We start from the raw sequence: 9,585 nt of genomic DNA on the forward strand, positions 1-9,585 counted from the left end.
AAAGAGGAGAGATAACCTTTGTGGTACAATCTGATTTTATTTTCAACATTAAACTACTAACCTACACTGATCAATGATGTTAATGATCACATCTGGACTCACCCAGCCTTTCTGCAGTTCCTCACAGCTGGAATCAGTCTCTGTCGTCCCCGCTCTGATGTTTTGTACTTCAGCAGGTCCAACTCATCCAGAACCTCCTCTGACATCTGCAGCATGAAGGCCAGAGCTGAGCACTGGATCTCAGAGAGTTTCTTCTCTGATCTGTTCTCTGACTTCAGGAACTCTTGGATCTCCTGATGTACTGAGAGGTCGTTCATCTCCATCAGACAGTGGAAGATGTTGATGCTTCTGTCAGGAGAGATTTCATCACTGTTCATCTCCTTCAGGTTGTTGATGACTCTCTGGATGGTTCCTGGACTGATCTCTGTCTGACCCAGCAGACCTACTAAGAGTCTCTGGTTGGACTCCAGACAGAGGCCATGAAGGAAGCGAACAAACAGGTCCAGGTGGCCATTTTTCACTCTGGAGGGATTTATACATGGCTCTGCTCAGGAAATCATCCAGAGAGGACTTGTTGTATTTTTTTCCCAAAAAGTTCTTCAGCACCTTTGTCTTCCTGTTGGTGTGACAGTGGAACTTGTAGACAGCAGCCAGAAACTCCTGAATGCTCAGATGAACAAAGCAGTAGACTGGTTTCTGGAAGATCACACACTCTCTTTTGAAGATCTCTGTACAAACTCCTGAGTACACCGAGGCCTCTGTCACATCCAGACCACACTGCTCCAGGTCTTCTTGGTAGAACATGATGTTTCCTTTCTCCAGATGTTCAAACGCCAGCCTCCCCAGCTTCAGAAGAACTTTCCTATCAGCCTTCGTCAGCTCCTGTGGACTCGTCTCACGTCCCTCGTGGTACTTGTTCTTCTTCCTCTTTGTCTGAACCAGCAGGAAGTGTGAGTACATGTCAGTCAGGGTCTTGGGCAGCTCTCCTCTCTGCTCTGTAGTCAACATGTGCTCCAGAACTGTAGCAGTGATCCAGCAGAAGACTGGGATACTACACATGATGTGGAGGCTCCTGGATGTCTTCATGTGGGAGATGATTCTGCTGGACAGCTCTTCATCACTGAATCTCCTCCTGAAGTACTCCTCCTTCTGGGCGTCAGTGAAGCCTCGTACTTCTGTTAGCCTGTCAACACATGTAGGAGGGATCTGATTGGCTGCTGCGGGTCGGGAAGTTATCCAGACGAGAGCCGAGGGAAGCAGATTCCCCTGGATGAGGTTTGTCAGCAGCTGGCTGACTGATGACTTCTGTGTGACATCAGACAGCAGCTTCCTGTTGGTGAAATCCAATGAAAGTCTGCTTTCATCCAGGCCGTCAAAGATGAACAAAAGCTGAGAGACAGCCAGCTTCTCTGCTGTGACCTTCTGTAATGTTGGATGGAAAACATGGAGCAGCTCCAGAAGACTGTACTGCTCATCTCTGATCAGGTTCAGCTCCCTGAATGAAAGCAGAACCACCACACTGACATGTTGGTTCTCCAAGCCCTCTGCCCAGTCCAGAGTGAACTTCTGCACTGAGAAGGTTTTTCCAACACCAGCCACGCCGTTGGTCAGAACCACTCTGATGGGTCTCTGTTGGTCAGGTAAGGCTTTAAAGATGTCCTGGCACCTGATTGGAGCGTCATGGAGGGCGTCCATCTTGGAAGCTGTCTCCAGCTGCCTCACCTCATGTTGGGTATGAACCTCTTCACTCTGTCCCTCTGTGATGTAGAGCTCAGTGTAGATCCTGTTGAGGAGGGTTCTACTTCCTGTTTCATCACTTCCTTCAGTCACACGTTCACATCTCCTCCTCAGACTGATCTTATGTTCATCTAAAACCTCCTGCAGACCAACATCTGCTGAAAGAAAGAAAAACAATGAGACTAAAGAGAAAGAAAACTCTTCAATGTCTGAACAACACAAGAAGTCCAGTTTTCAGAAATGAGTCCATCAGCAGACAGATGTTCAGTCTTACTTTGTACACAGCTGCTCTGACTGGCTGTCTGCAGTCCAGCTCTGCTTCTGGATCTTTCTCCACACTGGGGACAGGAGGAGTCTCCTGATGAAGCAGACTGGTCCCAGTATGAGGAGATGCACTGTCTGCAGAACCAGTGTCCACAGCTGGTAGAGACTGGATCCTTCAGGACGTCCTGACACAAAGCACAGCAGGACAGCTGCTCCTCCTCACAAACACCACTCCTCTTCCTCTCTCTGTGAACACATTTCTTTATCACTAAAAACATTTACTGTCAGTGAAAAACATCCAGATGTGACCAAACTGCAGTTCCTCACAGTTCCTTTGATTTCATCAACACTAATGAGCTGCTCTTCCTGTCTGCCTGTCTCATTAAACACTGAGCGATGAATACAAACTCAACACTTCCTGCAGACTTCCTGACTTCACAATAAAAGCTTTCCATCAGAGAGACACAGTTATGACTTTCACTGTTTTACAGCCGCTGTGTGCAGATTATCTGGGTCAGTTCACTCTGAAGCAGCTTAGAAGTGTCTGTGTAGAGCCGTGGTCTGACACACAGAGACTTCTGATTTTCTCTATTTAAACAAACATGATGAAGATGAGCAGGTTTCTCTTCTAGTATAAACTCTGTGTCTCTCTGGCTGGCTCATGATGGCTTTTCAGGTTTTATGTTTTGCTCTCTCCTGCTAGCGTTTTGCCTGCCTGGGTGGAGCTTGTAATGGCCTCTCACTCTTGGTCCACACAGCTATGATGATTACACCACCTGTTGCTGATTCACCTGGGCTTACCGGTAACCATTAAACGCTGCGGCATGGAGCAGTTCGTCGCTGGGACATTGACCCTCCTGTGTTCATGATCTCAGCTCCTTGCTAAGAAATCTCTCTTTTAATTCACCAGTTGGGTTAACTTTGTGTATACTTTGAGTAAATATTTCCCCGGACCTGGTTACAGACGCTTACCTGTGATTCCTGTGTGTGGCTGTGTGAGTGGAGAGCAGGACACGAGTGACTGAAGAGGAGTGAGTGTGGACTCCCTTCCCTCTTTTCCCTGGAGCCCTGGACCCCCTCCCCGACTCACTGTACATATATAGAGCACTGTGGTTCACCCCTTTGGTAAATAAACTGTCACCTTTTTGTTTGTCAGAACTCAGTCTGTGCTTGAGTTCCTCTGTTAGCCATGACATCTTGTTGGTTCTCTCTCTTCAGGTCCCTGTAAGTGTTTGATCTAAAACATTATATTTATTCTGCTTTGATTGTTTTGTGTGCTGAGGGACATTGTTGCATGATCCACTTTTTCTTATCACTCAAATATCCTGATACTTTCAGAAAGTTGGAGAGCTCTCCTGGCTTGCTTAGTCTTTGCTCTGTACTGCAGTACTTGCATTGGTTTCACTGGACAAGTCTTCATGTGAATCTACAACTGATCTGACATTGTGGCACAAACACAGTAAACAAACACTACGAGCACCTTGTTTCATGTGCAGTGGCTTTCTTCTCATTCTGTTACTCAACACTGTATGAAAAGCCTCTCACTGCCAGCATCCTTCCAGCCCCACGACAACAAGACCAACTCACATCTTCACAACACCAAGAATTTTTCCCCTTTTCTTTGGAGAAACTGAGAAGCCAATAGGATTGTAGCTCAAACTTGCCCACAGTCCTGCTTCATCACTGCTCACTCCTACCTGTGTTGGTGCTCAGTGGACAGTCATTAGGGTTGCCAACTCCCTGAAAAATAAATAAGGGACACCTCGTGGCCAGGGCCGGGCAACCTAGTTGTCTTCACCCTTCCCAGTGTGGTAGCTCTTTTTTGTGTGTGTGAAATTATTTTTTAACCATTTGACTTGAATTTGATTTAAGCAGATGCATATTCTATTCTTTGTGATATGACCATATGGGAAACAAATGATCCTTTAGCCATTTATTTTTAGCTCAAAATGACAACATTAACACAGTAAAACAGGTCTCTTTCTTAAACAGAAGCCTGTCATGCTTAACTTTTGAGAATAAAAGTAAATCTTTCTTTAAAAGAACTCTGTCCTGCTTAACTTAAAATTATATAAATTAATAGAAAGCAATAGAACGAAAAATATTCTTGTAACAGTGCACATATAGTGCATTTAGTGCAATTGGCTTCAGCTGAGGTATTATTTCAGCTTTTCTAATGCTAATCAGCTGCTCCTGTTTGTAAACCCTCTTGTTCCCATGATTACGCATCATAACTCATCATCATTATTCATCTATGTATTACTTTTATGTATTAGTCATCTATTTGTTGTAATCATCTATCCTTGCAGTTGTTTATTACACAAAATAAATTATATTATCACACTTCTGGCCACATAGCGCTGATATTCACTGCACATGCCCATATTAACCTTAACCAGAGGGTTTAAAAAACAAACCAGTGTCTACATACCATATCTGCTTCTGCCGTGGCCTGGTGGACAACAAATTGGTTAAGGGTTCCCCGAGCTTTCACGCCCCTCATGTTCTTCATGTGCCCACCATTAGAAGCATGCCTATGGAAAAAGTGCGCCGGCACACAGTGCAGTGCGCTTTATATGTGTTATCGTGCACTTTTCCAGCCAGGTGTTTCCCTTTTCCCATTCCTCCCTGTACTTTTGCAGCCTTTTTTTCTTTCTCTGAGCGAACAAACATTGCTGCTCTGATGCTGGGCTCACACTGTGCGATTTTTGGCCCATTTTGAGATGATTTTTGAGTCATGCGACCGATTTGGCGATCGGCCCAATTTTGGCCTTCATCGTGCATCGTGTAGTATACGTGGGGTAACGAGAAGCGATTAACACCTCACGACCAGCTCCCGATCATCAATCGCTCGTGAGCGTGTCACCACAGCCGCTCACACTGCTCACGCGCAAACACGTAAACGTTGGTGAAAAAGACGGAGCAGCACGGCTGTGCAGCGTGTGATCTGGACACAAGCGATGGAGGCACAACTGTAGAACTTTGGAAAGCTCATCCGAGCCTTTTCGATGTGGCCCCACAAAATTATCACTACCACAACAACCGTGAACATAGTTGGATTTACATTGCTGCTCAATCACAGCTGCCTGATCAATGTTTTTCATTAGCAATTTAGCAAAGTTGATGGTGGTGGTGTGTCTGTGTGAGAGAAAGACAGAGAGAGCGACAGATTTTCTGTTATAACCTTCATTTTATGGAGGCACAGTGTGAGCACTCAGGTCGCATCAGAGCATCGGGCCGTATAGTGTGAGACCTGCATCGTGACCTACCAACTGCGAGTCAATCGTGCAGTTTGAGCAGGAGCTGAATAACGTGACTGAAAAAATCGCACAGTGTCTGCCCAGCTTTAGGTGTACTGTCGTCCGAGACTTGCACCGCAGTGTCGGCGTTTGTTTCCCTGTTGGCCATGCTTCTTGTTGTGGTCATCTGTTGTCTTCCGGTATTTTCTCCGCAAGCGACCTTTCCTCGACCAATGAGATGAGCGGTAATCTGAATTGTCATACTCGAATTGTCATAAGTGTGCTGTCAGCTCATTGGTCACAAAGCAGGAGAGGGGCTGGGAATTATGTTTTCAAACAAAGCGTTAATTCCATAAACATTTATAGACCACTTTTGATTCTCACTGTATTACGGGACAAAGTGCGTCCCTTATTAGCTCAATACGGAAGGCCTTAGCACGGGACGTGTGCTTTTGTTTCTAAATACGGGACGATTCCGTTTTTTAAGGGACGGTTGGCAACCCTAACAGTCATAGCCTGCTGCTAGCATGAATGCTAAACGTACTGCTGTGGATGATCAGCAGAAAAACATGTGGTCAGTTTGACTGTTTGCTGTATTTAAAGTGTTTTTCTCAGTTCGTCTGTATTCAAAGTGCATTCGGGGCTTTAGCTGACAGCTCTTTGTGCTAACAAACTAAACTCTCTTAGTTTAAGCCAACAGACTTTACCAAACACAAAGCCTGCTGCTGCCTCCATGGGTTAGCTTGTGTGACTGGTGTTTACACCAATGAAATCTAAATCACACTAATGTGTCCTCCAAGGTGTTTGGTGGGAGCACTGAGTGAAACATAAGAGCTCTGGTTAAGCCTCATCAGCTGGATAGGCTGTCCACCCTAGTCCAGGCTTTAACTCAAATCTCTGACTGGCTTTCTAACAGCTACCTTGTTAGAACAAGACAGAGACCATGATCAGAGCTCCTCCTGATCTATATTCTAAAATCAGTCAAGTTGTTGCCCCTTTCTGTTCTTCTGCTGAGCCAAATATTCGAAATCTTGGAATAATATTTGACTCTTCTTTGGGCCTTGACTCACATGTAAAGTCTCTGTCTCGTTCCTGTTTCTTTCATTTAAGGAATATTTCTAAACTGCGACATATGGTCTCCTTAGCTGAACTGGAAAAAATTGTCCATGGATTTGTGTCATCGTGTTTAGATTATTGTAATTCCCTGTTTACCAGCTTGGATAAATCATCTCTTTCTCGCCTCCAAGCTGTACAAAACGCAGCAGCCAGACTACTAACTCGCTCTACCCAGCGAGCTCACATCACTCCTATTTTATGTTCTTTACATTGGCTCCCAATAGATTTTAGAATTCGTTTTAAATGATTGTTTTAACGTACAGAGCACTAAATGGCCCCAGATTATTTATCCAAGCTTCTCACTAAATACACTGCTGCTCGCTGTCTCTGCTCACAGACTCAGAGTTTGTTGGTTGCTCCCAGAACACGTGTGAAGACGAAAGGGGGCGGAGCCTTTCAGTCTGTGGCACCAAGGCTGTGGAACAGTCTACCTCTACAACTACGTTTGGTTGACTCTGTGGGATCCTTTAAAAAACAGTTAAAAACTTTACTGTTTAAACAAGCTTTCTGTTGACCAATGCTGTTTACATTTTTATATTTTTAATTCACATTTAAACTCTATATTGTGTATATTGTGCATTTTGCTATTTATCGTACTGTTTATTTTAATCTCTGTGTGAAGCACTTTGTGACTACCTGTCTATGAAAAGCGCTTAATAAATAAACTTTACTTACTTACTTACTAAAATAACAAACAGGGCTGTGAGAGCAACTGAAGTGATAAAAATACTGTTTAAAGATAAAAAACACTTTGATGTTCTCTCGTCACCTAACAAAGTCCAAACCCTGTGAACTATTTTAGCTTTAATAACTGTGGATTCAGGTATCCTGAACCCATCTTTGGACATTTGTAATTAAATATTTTAAAACTCCATCAAAGACTCCTGATGTGGCTGTTTGGAGAAGGAAAAGAGGGACAAAGTGGAGCATCGAGCTGAGGCTTCATTCACTGCAAACCTACAGTTATGTTTCCTTATTTCTGCTGTTTGCATGTTCACAGCTGAAATAAAGCTGCCTCTTTGACTTCATCCTGTTGTGTTTGGGTCCAATCCTGCCTGCCACACAGCGCTACATGACAAAGTCTAAGATTTTTATCTTTTTAATGAATCTTCGGTCATATTTATGCAGGAAAACACAAACATGTAAAGGAGTCATCACAGGTCTCTGACCTCGTTGGTCCAGGTTCACCACTGAAGACTGGAGGATAATGTTTGGACCGGTCACTCCTCACAGACGGACAGCTGGATCCTGCAGACTGTGACCTCTGACCTCTGCAGACACAAACATGTTTTATTCAATGATCAATTCTCTGATAAAGTGATTGAAGCAGCTGTGATCACACAGACTGCAGATAATGCAGCTGTTTCCTGTCAGTAACAGTCCTCTTAGATTAGAGTTCAGCTTTTTACAGGAAAACAAATGTCCCTGAATGCAACAGTGAGACACAGTCTGCCTGTGTGGCTGTGATAGCTGCCGTTAGGAGCGCTCATGTGTTTGCAGTTAGACGAGGAGATGTTACCATCATGGACACGTTAACAAATCCTGCAGCATCACGTGGCACAAACACTTTGTGTTCCTGTCATCTGCAAGCAACAGGAAGTTCATTAATAAAGGCGGGATGGAGACGCGACTGTGATGGTTCTCCTTCATCCAGCTGTTACACACATCTGGGCTCACACGACGAGCCTTTGTCTAATACAGCAGCTGCTCTCTGAACACTTTTCTGAAGAGGAGCTGCACAAACCTTTGTTTGCTTTCTAGAGCAGCGTATCAAAGTCAAACTACCCACTGCTAGCAGCTGTTTCTATCATAGTTTAGGATCCAGATGTGTGAGGTCTAAATTTACACCTCTGATTAAAATACATAGTTAAAAACAGCCAATTGAGTCCAAATGTGTCTTAAACCAGATAAACTGACAGTTACAGCTGAGCCTGTGTGTCCTTGGAGACACTGCTCTGCTACAGAGATGCATTTTAGAAACCAGGAAACATCAAAATCATTTAAATCAGAGAGTTCTTGTTACTAACAGCTCACCTCTCTGCAGCAGACACAGGCTGGGATTTAAAACCAATGAATCGATGATTGGACCGGTCACTCTTTAAGGACACAGAGCTGGATGGTTTCTGATTGACGCTAAAAATATGTGAACATGAAACATGTGTCACATCCAATGTGACCAATACATTACATAAAAAGTATAAACTATGTAAATAGTTTATTATTTAAATCGTTAAATAGTAAAAAGCTGATTAAAATTTCAAACATTTTAACACTGACATGAACTTACTTTTTGTCAGATGACTTTTTTTGCCCTAAATTATGAAAGAAATGCTTCACCCGTTTGCTCTTAGAGGACACACTTCTGGGTGGAGGTCCAGGCTGGTTCCTGTGAATAATGATGGAGCAGTGATGTGAGTGCTGAGCTGTGACATGGAGAAGAGTCATGGACAGTTAGAGATGGTCATCTCACCTCTGAGCTTTGGTCTGGCTCTCATGTTCCCCACACAGAGTGCTTTTAGAGGGAGGGACTCCCTCCTCTCTGTCCTCACACTGATCCATGCTGCTCAGTTCACATCAGCTCACACACACTTTCTACCTTCACCTGCAGAGGAAACACAAATCATTCATGTGCACATCAACTGAGAGCTGCAGAGGTCGTGTCTGATGTGTTGGACTAACATCCATCTGAGACGCAGCTTTCATCAGTTCACTACAAAAAGTGTCACAGAGCCGAGTTCAGCCTCCAAATCCTCCATTACTGTAGTCCTACAAAGCAGCAGGTCAAACATGGCTGCAGAGAGCAGCTTTATGTCAGTAACCATGTCCAGGACCGAGCTGACTGCTTACAGAGTTCATACTCTAACTGCTAGCTGCTCTGCTAGCTAAGCTAACTCAGTAACAGTGACTCTGACAGCAGTTACTGTGGAACAGCGGCCGAGCTCAGGACACATTCAGTGTGTTTAGTCTGAGTCCTGGACTCTGATTCAATGGATTCAATCCAGCTCAGAGTTTCATGTGTTCATCAGAATAAAATACATGTACTAATATAACAGAAGTGATGCTCTGAATGCAGGACTGTAATGGAGGATAAATAAGGTTTTTACAGCCTGAAAGAAACATTCAGTTCATATATTTGTAGACAGTGAAGCAGCTTTTAATACTGCAGCTGTTTCCTTCACCTGTGTGTGTGTGAGCCACACCTTCATGTGCTGCTTTAGAAATATGTGGT

At 44.0% G+C, this 9,585-nt stretch overlaps 1 pseudogene; it reads right to left on the reverse strand.

Moving 5' to 3' along the window:
- Positions 1-45: 45 nt before the first annotated feature.
- Positions 46-8,915, reverse strand: LOC113017387 (protein NLRC3-like; annotated as a pseudogene).
- Positions 8,916-9,585: the final 670 nt, after the last annotated feature.

Source organism: Astatotilapia calliptera, unplaced genomic scaffold (assembly GCF_900246225.1).
Source record: "Astatotilapia calliptera unplaced genomic scaffold, fAstCal1.2 U_scaffold_114, whole genome shotgun sequence".
NCBI lineage: Eukaryota > Metazoa > Chordata > Actinopteri > Cichliformes > Cichlidae > Astatotilapia > Astatotilapia calliptera.